The 12,699-nt window shown below is 33.7% G+C and overlaps 1 pseudogene; it reads right to left on the bottom strand.

Annotated features, from left to right (window-relative positions):
- Positions 1-12,467, bottom strand: part of LOC132273338 (tryptophan aminotransferase-related protein 3-like) — a 34,858-nt pseudogene extending 22,391 nt beyond the window's left edge.
- Positions 12,468-12,699: the final 232 nt, after the last annotated feature.

The following is a 12,699-nucleotide window of genomic DNA, read 5'->3' as shown; positions in this document are numbered from 1 at the left end:
TCACTTTTTCCGTGCGCGCCCAAAAGTTCACCTACCAAAAAGTTGCGGGATTAGATATTTTTGGGCATATATTCTAGACTTAGTGACTAAGAAAAGGACCTTCTATATAAAGGGAAGTAACCCATTTGTAAGAGGGGATTCTTTAGGCTTTTTATCATTTTATTTTCTACATTGTAATTTTTATTTCTCTCTCTAGAAAAGTTAGAGATTAGGGTTAGAAGAAGAGAGAGAAGTGGATGCACATCTCAAGAACACATTTCTAAATCCACTATCTCTCCATCTCTAGAGCTTCAAAGAAGAAGAAGAAGAAGAGGAAGAAAAAGATGGAGCCATGTTTGGAGCTTGATTCCATGACTACATCCACCTCCTCCATGATTGACTAGATCTACACTTAGGGCTTGGATGAGCCCTAAGTCTTGTGTAATCTAAACCCTTGTATTTATATTTTTGGGGATTTATATATATATTGTTGTGATTAGTGTTCTAGCCTTGTGAATTTCATGAATCTTGGTATATTTCTATGATTTCCATGGTCTAATTCTTCCTATTAATTCTCTAGTTTATTTACATGTCTATGTGTGATTAAATTAGGAATTATGTCTCACATGATTACTATGGGTTAATTCTTCCATTGATTCTCTATTTTAATTACATGTTGTCTTATGTGTGATTATTTGGGGAATTAATCTCTACACTAGTTTTTCTATATTAATTGCATGTCTTTGTGTGGTTAATTGAGAATCTAGTGATGGCTAGACATTAGTGCTTAATGGAATGCTCTTGTTATGTCTCTTGATAGTTCATACTTATTCTTTGATGGATTGTACCTCTCCCTTAGTTTATTTTCATGCTAGTAGTGTAGTTGTAGTGTAGTGTTAGATGGGGGAGACAATTCATGCTTGTTCTTTGATGTTCCATGTTTTTGAATGCAAGAAGCATATGCTCTAATATTGTGGTGTAATGGAATTTTGAGCTTAATGAAGGATTAATGACTAGTTATGATATGTTGTATCTTTCACATGTGTTTAGACAATTTATTCCTCTCCCAATAGATAAATTGTGGCCTCTCACATGATGTTTAGACAATACATGTTTAACTAAGTCATCCTTGTGAATTATTTGGACTATGAGCTTAATGAAAGGTTTAATGACTTGATTTGATATTTTGTTCTCTTCACATGTTGTCTAGACAATATATTCCTCTTCCAATAGATATATTGTAGCCTTTCACATGTTGTTTAGACATTATACACTTGTTGAGTCACCTTTGCTAGTTGAACCAATTTTGTTCACAACAATGTATTCCCCATTAATGGAAAGCAAGTGGTTAATTACATGAGCTTAGTGGTGATTCCAACACCCTAAGTCCTCTCTTCTCATCTCTTAAATCCCTATCTCTACTTAGTTTTATTTTTATTGCATTTTAATTAATTCTTTTCTAGAAGTAATCAACCAACCCAACTCTCTTTTGCAATCATTTGGTACGCTAGAGTCGAAGTTGAAATTCCAACACGTATAATCCCTTAGGACGATCCCTACTCACTCTTGCTACGTTAGTAGTGGTGTTGGTAGTGGTTTTTATAAATTTAAATTTGACATAAAATGCTTTTCTTGAACCACACATTCACTACATTCAGTTTGGCGTATTGGAACGGCCGTCGCAAGATTTTGGCGCCGTTGCCTGGGATTAACGGTTTTGTTGGAATTAAACTAGACAATAGTGTTCATTAGATTGTTTCTATTTTTATTTTATTTTCCATTGTATATTCTTTTCTCTTGATTCTCATTATTATTTGTTCAATTCGGTACTTGACTACAAGGAAAGCGAACTTTGGAACTTAAAGCAATCATTGGAGCTTAAAAGCTAAATTTGGAGTTGAAGTGCTAAAGGACCATTGTGAGCAATTCTTGGCACTCTTGTATTTTAATTGTTTCACTTCTTTGTATGCTTGTGATAACCCTTGTTGAGGCTCATTTTATTGCTAAATTTTTGTCCAAGCATAGGCCCTTGTTGAGGCCAATTTTTTCTTGCATTTGTGTTTTAATTGTGAATGGAGGAATTGTTTGATCCAAGTTTGGTTGGGAATTACATCCCTTCACCTTATGCTCCTCCATCACATTTTAATCCTTATGAGATTGAGTCCAATTCATTTCATGCATCATCTTATTATGGACTTGATCACTCATTTAATCCTTCTTATGACTATTGCCCTCCACTACCATTTTATGATGAATCAATTCCACCACCTTCTAAGTACTCACCCGGATTTGAAGAAAAAGTGTTAGCTTTACTTGATGTGCATATTTCACACACTTCACTTATTAATTCTCATTCTCAAGCTTTAGCCAACATAGAAGCTCAAGTTGAACAAATTGCAAGTACTCTTTCTCATCAAGAGGAGGAGGAAGAGGCAAATGAAAAAATGGCAAGAACTTCAATGTATATAGATGAGGATGATGAGAGTGAGGAGAATGAAACAAGTGAGCTAATGCCTAGCACTCTATCTTGTATAGAGGAGGAAGTGGCAAGTGAGTTAGTGGCTAATCCAATAGAACATAACATGATTAATGAGGACTTTCCTTGTTTTGATTATGATTTTATCTCGGACATGGCTACTCTAAAGAGTGAGGAGATGTTGACCACACTTGAGGTAGGAGAGAAGGAGGAGGAACTTGTTGAAGAGGGCCTTCTTTCTATTATCTCTAATGACCCTCTTGAGGAATGTCTTTTGGAAATGTATAAAAATTGTGGTTTTAACTTTAAAAGCTCTAAAAATGAAATAAACTCTCTAATGGACTCCTTAGCTTACTTAGAAGGTGAGGAAATGGTAATTTATGAGGAGGAGAAGAGGGATGAAGAGAGGGTGTTTCTTATTAATCCAAATGAGTCTTTGAAAGACAATGTCTCACCAATTATCAATGTGGATGATTATTTGAATGTGTTTCAAGAACACAACAAAGAGGCAAGCCTAACCATGATTGATTTTGTTTTCAAGACCGTGGATGAAAAGAACAATATCATCTCTTTTATTTCTTTTCAAGTCATTCTTTTGGAGGATGATTTTATTGTCATAAGTGGGACATTAAATGAGAAAAGTGAAAAGAGGGTCAATAAGGATGTTTCATATCCAGTTTTTGATTCATTTGATTAGTGAGTTGACCTAACATCTTGCTAGAGACGTTAAACACTAGAATTCGTAGAGTTTCACAACTCTATTCCTCCCTCATTTCTTTTTATTTTTCATTCTTGTGTACATTCTTCCATCTATTTTTCAAATTTTCATTCTTGTTACCATCATTGGGGCTTAGCATAGGATTTTCTGCACTTTTAGTTCAAAATTAGGCATTTGGTGCCAGTTCGATCGATCACAAGAGCACCTTCGATCGATCGAACATTGGTTCGATCGATCCAACTATGGACTCGATCGATCCAGCTCTCATTTTACACCCAACACTTAGAAAAATTTTGGACCTGCATCCAAATTCCAAAATGCATGCTCTCGGGATCTCCAAATTTTTAAAAGTTCGATCGATCGTAAACCATTTCGATCGATCGAACTACCTTTCGATCGATCCAACATGTGGTTCGATCGATCATGAGTCCCAACACTTAGAAAAATTTTCAGGCCTCATCCATTTTTCAAAAATGCATGCTCTCGGGATCTCCAAAATTTTACATGTTCGATCGATCGAATTTCATCTCGGATCGATCACAGCTATGTTCGATCGATCGAACTTCATCTTCGATCGATCACAACTTTGCCCCTTTGACCCTTTCACTTTTTGACTTTTTCCTATTTCTATTTTTATTTTATTTTATTTTATTTTATTTCATTTAGTTACCTCTCTCTTTTGACTAAAAAAAAAAACGAAGTTTTTGGAAATTTGTTAAAAACACAAAAATATTTTTGTTAATTTTATTTTATTTTCAAAAATTCCAAAAAGATTTTTATTTTATTTTCATTTTTACTTTTATTTCCAAGCTTTATTTTTATTTTTATTTCAAATATTATAAATTAAAAAATAAAAAAAAATCAAATCCCAAAAACATTTTTCTTTTATTTTATTTTATTTCCTTTTATCTTATTTCCAAAAATCCAAAAATATTTTGTTTAACTTTAATTTTTAATTATTCTAACTTATCAAAAAAAAAAAAAAAAAAATCTTAGCATTCCTTATTTTCTTACATTTTTATTTTTATTTGTGTACATATTTGTTTTGTCTAAAAAAATAATAATAAAAAAAGACGGTTTTTCAAAGAAGCATTCCATCTTGCTAGAGACGTTAAACTTAGCACCCATTTTGCATATTTCTTACATTTTTTATTTTTCTTTGCATGTTTTCACATATATATTAAAAAAAAAAATGAATGAAAAACAAAAAGTAAGAAAATTTTGTATATACTTGCATTGTACATATTCTCCATTTTTTTTGCATTGTACATGTTCCTTTTCATTTCTTGCATTACACATTTTGTTTTTCATTTCTTACATTGAACATATTCTTTCATTACATTTTGTCTTATTTAATTTTCTTTTTATATTTTGTTCATGCATTTTATTCTTTATTTTTCTTGCATTTTGTATATACTTGCTTTCATTAAATGAAAAATATAAAAAGATTCATCATTGTGCCCTTATGTGTAGTCATGCATACTTTATGCTTTAGTTAGGGCTTGATCTTATATCTCTCTTGCATCATGTGTTACATTGCCTTAGAATGCTTGATTTGATTATTCTTATCCCATTTGATATTTGATGTGAGTTTGCTAGCGTGGTTATTCAAGTAGGTTGTTAATTCCAAGTTTGGGGGAGACGTCTTTCGAATTGGATCATGACCGGGCTTCATGTCTACACCACCACGGTATACTCTTTCCATTTTTTTTTTCATTGTTCTTATTGCACATTGAGGACAATGTGCGGTTTAAGTTTGGGGGTAAGGTGTCTGTTGCATTCTACTTAAGATTTGAGCTTTAAATGCATGATTGAGATTTGAGATTGATGTTAGCTATGATTTTGATCTTTTGAGGACTATATTGCTTAAAATTTAAAAATTGCTTGACTTGAGAGTCCAATACTCCTTGTATGCCTTGAGGATGCTATTTAGGAGTAAATTTTTCAAAAGATTGATATCTTGCTTGCATTTGTGGTCCACATCATCTTGATTCTGTGATTGTTTTGAGATTCATTCTAGGATTCTACACTAGCACCGGCGCACGCTAGCATTCAATTATGGGGTACATGCTTTGTTGATTATTGAATTGGTTATATCCCAATTGGGCTAGTAGTGCATTGAAAGCTTTCATTCTTGATAAAGGTGGATAACAACCCCTTTTTCATTGAGTAGCCGGGATTCTTGCCTCATTAAGCAGTGAACTTCTCGCGTCGAAAGGTGGAGGGTCCAAACTCTAGGTTAATAATTGATTAAAAAAAAAAAAAAGTTGGAAAAACAATAAAAGTGAGGACTTCTCCCAAAAGGCGAGAAGTGAGAAATGATTAGATGGTTGTTGTCTTGATTTGTAGCCTATTTGATTTGAGTTTGTAAGTCCGTTGGGGTGTCTTAACACCTAATACCCTAAAGCCATCTGGTTTGGGAGTCATTGACCTAAAGCTCGCTACATGAATCTTCTAGAAAGCTTAAGAGATCAACACATTGCATAATATTTCCATATTTGATTCTCAATAAAAAAAAAAAAAAAAAAAAAAGAAGAAGAAAATGAGTGAAAAGAATAAGCGCACCTAGAACAATAAAGCTTTAATAAAAGGTCCACTCTCTTATCTTGATGATTGGTACTAGATTTGTGTGCTAGTTTGAGGGTAAGGATGTGATTACTTCTCTAGTTGGCTAAGATAGCAACACACTTGATGCCGAACCTCTCACATGGATTTTAGACTTGTTTCGATTTTCATGATCATTTTCTTGATATGTGGAGGACCATACTTGCTTGCTTGATATTGAGATTTTGGGAGATTGCTTAGAAACGGTTGAAAAATTGCATACTTGAGGTAGTTTTCTCCCAATGCTTGTTTGCAATATTGGTGCCTCTTTTGAAATAATGAGCTTAATGTTTGTGGGTACCATTTTTGGAAACCCTCACGAGACTTTACTCGTCCACTAGGGGTAACCTAGGGGTTTAAAAGGCTTGTTGCATATGCTAAATGCAATCGTGTTCCCTACGAAAGTGGCACTATCATTTTATTGCTTTCTAGTTCATAGTTGTTTAGTTGTTCATTTTTTTTCTTTATTTTGTAGTTCATTGCTAGGGACTAGCAATATTTAAGTTTGGGGGTGTGATGAGAGCTAAAAAGTACACATTTAAACCCCTTAAGCTTGAGTATTCTAGAACCTTTATCTATCTTATTTACCCGTTTTAGTACTTATTTGTGTTTTTGTCTATTTCAGGTCAATAATGTTAAAATGGGCTAAAAATGAGTTCTTAAGGCCTTTTTGGAGTCAAACTAAGTTTTAGCGATGATCCGGAGCAAAAAGAGGCTGATTTGGAGCAAAAAGAAGCTGATACTGAAAAGGTGAAAAGTTGGATAGATCGCAGAAAAAGTTGGATCGATTGAAAATAAGTTGGATCGATCGAACTGGACATGCTGGCAGCAAGCTGTCACTTTTTCCGTGCGCGCCCAAAAGTTCACCTACCAAAAAGTTGCGGGATTAGATATTTTTGGGCATATATTCTAGACTTAGTGACTAAGAAAAGGACCTTCTATATAAAGGGAAGTAACCCATTTGTAAGAGGGGATTCTTTAGGCTTTTTATCATTTTATTTTCTACATTGTAATTTTTATTTCTCTCTCTAGAAAAGTTAGAGATTAGGGTTAGAAGAAGAGAGAGAAGTGGAGGCACATCTCAAGAACACATTTCTAAATCCACTATCTCTCCATCTCTAAAGCTTCAAAGAAGAAGAAGAAGAAGAGGAAGAAAAAGATGGAGCCATGTTTGGAGCTTGATTCCATGACTACATCCACCTCCTCCATGATTGACTAGATCTACACTTAGGGCTTGGATGAGCCCTAAGTCTTGTGTAATCTAAACCCTTGTATTTATATTTTTGGGGATTTATATATATATTGTTGTGATTAGTGTTCTAGCCTTGTGAATTTCATGAATCTTGGTATATTTCTATGATTTCCATGGTCTAATTCTTCCTATTAATTCTCTAGTTTATTTACATGTCTATGTGTGATTAAATTAGGAATTATGTCTCACATGATTCATATGGGTTAATTCTTCCATTGATTCTCTATTTTAATTACATGTTGTCTTATGTGTGATTATTTGGGGAATTAATCTCTACACTAGTTTTTCTATATTAATTGCATGTCTTTGTGTGGTTAATTGAGAATCTAGTGATGGCTAGACATTAGTGCTTAATGGAATGCTCTTGTTATGTCTCTTGATGGTTCATACTTATTCCTTGATGGATTGTACCTCTCCCTTAGTTTATTTTCATGCTAGTAGTGTAGTTGTAGTGTAGTGTTAGATGGGGGAGACAATTCATGCTTGTTCTTTGATGTTCCATAGTTTATTCTCTAATATTGTGGTGTAATGGAATTTTGAGCTTAATGAAGGATTAATGACTAGTTATGATATGTTGTATCTTTCACATGTGTTTAGACAATTTATTCCTCTCCCAATAGATAAATTGTGGCCTCTCACATGATGTTTAGACAATACATGTTTAACTAAGTCATCCTTATGAATTATTTGGACTATGAGCTTAATGAAAGGTTTAATGACTTGATTTGATATTTTGTTCTCTTCACATGTTGTCTAGACAATATATTCCTCTTCCAATAGATATATTATAGCCTTTCACATGTTGTTTAGACATTATACACTTGTTGAGTCACCTTTGCTAGTCGAACCAATTTTGTTCACAACAATGTATTCCCCATTAATGGAAAGCAAGTGGTTAATTACATGAGCTTAGTGGTGATTCCAACACCCTAAGTCCTCTCTTCTCATCTCTTAAATCCCTATCTCTACTTAGTTTTATTTTTATTGCATTTTAATTAATTCTTTTCTAGAAGTAATCAACCAACCCAACTCTCTTTTGCAATCATTTGGTACGCTAGAGTCGAAGTTGAAATTCCAACACGTATAATCCCTTGGGACGATCCCTACTCACTCTAGCTACGTTTGTTAAGTGCTTAAATGTTGCACATTTCAGCACCTAAGCTAAGGTATTTCAGTCTTTGCATCTATCTTAATTTTATATTTTAGTCCTAATTTATGTTTATGTGTATTTCAGGGCAATAAAGTTAAAATGAGCTAAGAACAGTCCAATTAAGCCTTTTTGGAGTTAAGCAAAGATTTTCAGACAATGGCACAAAGCGGTCAATTTCGGGCCTTTGATGATGTTCCCAAAGATGGAGAAGCAAACCAAATAGCCCAGGGCAAAAATGGAGCTGAATAAGGCTTAAAGGAATTTGTCCACTCTGGGGGGATCGATCCCCAGGGTGGGGGATCGATCCCCCAGGACTTAGCAACATTACAGTTTTTATTTAATTTTTGGGCTCATTTTGGGAACTGTTGGGCTTTAATGAGATTGTTACTTAAGGCCCAGTGAGCCATTAGATTAGGGTTAGTTTTAGTTTTTATTTAGGTAAAGATTATTAGAAAAAAAAAAAAAAAAAAAAAAAAAGATTTTTATTTTATTTTTTTTTTTGTATCGTAGTATCGTATTTTCTCTCTGGAAAAACACGCGAAGAAAGGGAAAAAGAAGAACAGGCTAGGGTTTGGAAGAAAAGTTCAGAGAAGATGAAGCAGATGATGGGGATTGTCCTATCTTCGACTCCATCAACCATGAGTGGCTGATTCTTCTACTTAGGGTTGGATAAACCCTAAGCATGTAACCTATTCTCTCTCTCTTTTCATACTTTTTGGGGATTAATTTATGTAATTAGTGTATAGTCTTGAATATTATGAATTAAATTCTTCCAATTGATTATCTGTATTAATCTCATATTGTCTTATGTGCGGTTGATTGATAAACAAATTTTACACACGAATTCTTTGTTAATTGATTCTTGTGATGGCTATGCATGGTATTGCTTAGTTGTAATTGTGTTTCAAATTGATGAAAAATGCTTACATTTGATGGATGGTACTACATGTTTAGGTTAATTTGTTGTTTAATTAGTTTTAAATTCATGTTTAATTAGTTTAATTTAAGTTTAATTAATTTAATTGCAATTCAATTATTAGGTAAGTAGACCATCCATACTTATGTTTGAATTCCATACTTTTTGTCACAATTGCATTATCTTCTAGATTAATGTGTGTTAAATTTGTAACTTGGATTGATAAATCATGCTTTGAATGGGTGAATTGCACTACACTTAGTTTAATTGTCATTAGGTAGTTGATTCATGCTTGAAATTGATGGTTTACACTTTTCATTACTCTTGTTAGCCACATATAGATTACATAGTATTATTTCCCCAATTAGTTGAAAGTGAGTGAGTTAGGGAATGTGCTTAGTGGTGAATCCTACACCCTAAGTCTCTTTCCAATCTCTTAAACTCTATTTCTTTATTGCAATCATTTAGTTTAAAATTAGTTTTAATTACAAACAAAACCCTTTTGGCAATCACAGAAGCACTAAAGTATAATTCAATTCTGGAAAACCTATAATTGTTTAGATCTCTTGGGACGATCCCTGCTCACTTCATACTCCATAGTATAAGTGTTTAGTGGTTTTATAAATTTTAAAATATGGTGCCCACTTGACATTATTTCTAAACCTAAAGTGTTGTGCATTATTTTGTGCACACGCTCGGTCGCACCAACGTTAGTAGTGGTGTTGGTAGTGGTTTTTATAAATTTAAATTTGACATAAAAGGCTTTTCTTGAACCACACATTCACTACATTCAGTTTGGCGTATTGGAACGGCCGTCGTCAAAGAACATCGATAACTAAACATAGCACCAATTGTGTGTTTTGATAATCAAATATTGCATAAGCATGTGATGAAAAATTTCTTACTTGAATCTACTGCCAGCATGACCAGTAAGCTTAGAAATTGTAAAAATCATCAGATCTTCATCTGCCGGAGCCGGGATTGGTGTAAAATGTGGCCAGTAATAAGCATGAGCATGAATTGCCTTAACAGAAGTGCCTTGAAGAACCGCCTTCTTCAAATGACCATCAGGATTGTTCGGTGAAGTTATGAATTCAATTACATTTGTGGGGTTATGTGAAGTGTTCTTCCACAATGATGTATCTCCAAAAAAACTCAAAATCGACTGATCTGAAGAAGTCTGTTTGCATTATGTAAACCTGTGAAAAATTTAGTTTCAAACTTGTACATTTATATCTGTTTATAAATTTGAAGGAAAAAAAAAAACAAAAATTAGATACTAGGACTAACTGGATAATATAGGATTGATGCAACAACTCTTGCTGGTGACAATGAATTTTTCGGGGAAAGGGCATGAACTACAGCATTAAGGAGATGGGTTGAGCCAGCACCAAAAACAATGTATCTTCCAGCAGTAACTTCATTTTTGGCTATGGCGTGTACTTTGCGTATATGCTTCTCGAGCTCTTGTGAGATTAAAGATTTGTCACTAAATCTATAGCTCATTCGATGCCACCCTGCAACTACAAGTGCACTACTAGCTGCATGTTGCATCCAGAAGGGCTCCAAGAATAATGGATCTCCGCTGCATTTGATAAACAATATATGAAAAACACTTGGTAGTGACAATGAAGCAAATTGTGATAATTAATTAAATTGACATTACTAATGATCTGATGATAATTAAATTAAACATACTACTCGGACTTTGAAAAAACTGTTTTCATCTCTTGATTAGTCCCAATTGTTCATCCCAATTCCAAGAACACTTGTATGCCCGATACAATTATGGTTGCATACCAATGGGAGAAAAGTAAGTGAGTGCCAAAAGGGAGTAGTTGTTCACTCAAACTTGCAGAGGGGATGACATCTTGTACTATAAAGAAATAGACTAAAACAAGTGTCTAACTTTAGGTTGTTTGAGATCAAGGTTATTCGGAAAAACATTAAAAATTCGGCAAAGACAATTTTTAATAGTTGAAAAAATATATACAAAAAATGACCATTGAACTTCAACAGTTCAAAACATCACTGTTTTTATTTATTTATTTATTTATTTTTAATTTGTCGAACAATGTGATTTGGTAGAAACATGATGCCCGGGTTCAAACTTGAAAAGTTTAATATTCATGATCTCCATACTAATAATTATGTTTTGGAAAGTAGTCTTGAGATAAACATGCTTTTACGTTTCCTTCACCTACTATTTTCCAGGTGTACAAATGACACCTAGGGGAATTCAAGGTCTAATATTTTTTAGTGAACCCCAAATTTTTATTTTTATTTTTATTTTTATTTTTCCCTCTCTCGTATGTTGAACTGGACAAATTAATTATAATTTCATCCTATCTTGGGTTTTGAACTGATTAATTAATTATAATCGCACCATCTCCCATGTTTTGGACCGACTAATTAATTATAATTTCGCAAGTTGGTGCTGGTCCTACACATAGAAGTGGATGTCACAAAAATAATTAACAGTTGAAAACCTATACTCAATCAACAATTCAAGATCTAGTTAGTGCATTAGGTTTAGCAGTTGTGTGAACTTATGCATCCATTCAATATGGTTCAAATTGCTTGCTTACATTTATTGTTATGCATACTTATCAATAACAATTACACGTAAGTCACACATATCATTTAAATATAGGTGTTTTTGCGTCAATTAAGAGTCAGAACAAAAAAGTCCGAGTTTAGTGTTTGTTTTAAAAATTTAATCAAACAACAGTACAAATATTAGTGGCATTTCGGAACTATATATACTAAATTCGAAGTATCTAGTAATGCCCTTCAGATCTTGCTTGCTGACCTCTAAATTGGACCCACTTTCACAATCTTTACCTACCAAATGAAAAAAAAAAAAAAAAAAAAAAAAAAAAAAAAAAAAAAAAAAAAAAAACTCTAAACTTTATGCAAATTACCAATACTTGAGTTTCACAAATTGGGATTCACTTCAGCAATGCAATTTTGCCGTATTTTTGGGATCAAATGAAATGAAAGTTCTTAAATGGAATCCCCAGTCTTGGGTTGTCTGTGTGTGTGTGTGTGTGTGTGTGTGAGGGAGAGAGGGGCAAACCTGTCTGCATCAGCAGGACATCCATGTGAGAATTGAGAGCAGTCAGGACCACCATAGCAGGTGTTGCACTCACGAACTGGCGTTCCATCAAGAACCAAGCCATCCAAGTAGGCTCTTCCATGACCTGAGCATGACACTGATGCCACTGCCTCAGCTTCTGCTGCAGCTCCTTGGCTCCAACTCAGCCGCTACTTCCACTTGCCACCCACAAATAGATTTATGAAGAACAACACATTTAGAATCACAAAAAACACCAGAAACACACAATTTTTGGAGCTTTGGGTTTTAACCATTTTAGACTCTCTCTCTCTTTCATCCCTATTACTAGAAATTATAACCTCTCTTTTAAGTACACAAGGTATATAAAAACAAAACATATCATAAAGCTTAAGGTATCAGAAAATGTTTATGAGCAATGCTTGGATTCTGCCCTATCAGAACAAGCTTTGTCCTCCATCTGATGTGGCCCTATGAAAACTTGACAACTGTTTAAATATTGTATAATATTAAAAAATGAAAGTATTT

The sequence above is a fragment of the Cornus florida genome, unplaced genomic scaffold, assembly GCF_030987335.1.
Source record: "Cornus florida cultivar Cherokee Brave unplaced genomic scaffold, ASM3098733v1 CherokeeBrave_3.0.0_Hap2_Chr09, whole genome shotgun sequence".
Taxonomy (NCBI): Eukaryota; Viridiplantae; Streptophyta; class Magnoliopsida; order Cornales; family Cornaceae; genus Cornus; species Cornus florida.
Note: the sequence above shows the minus strand (reverse complement) of the source record. Positions and strands in the feature narration are given on the sequence as shown.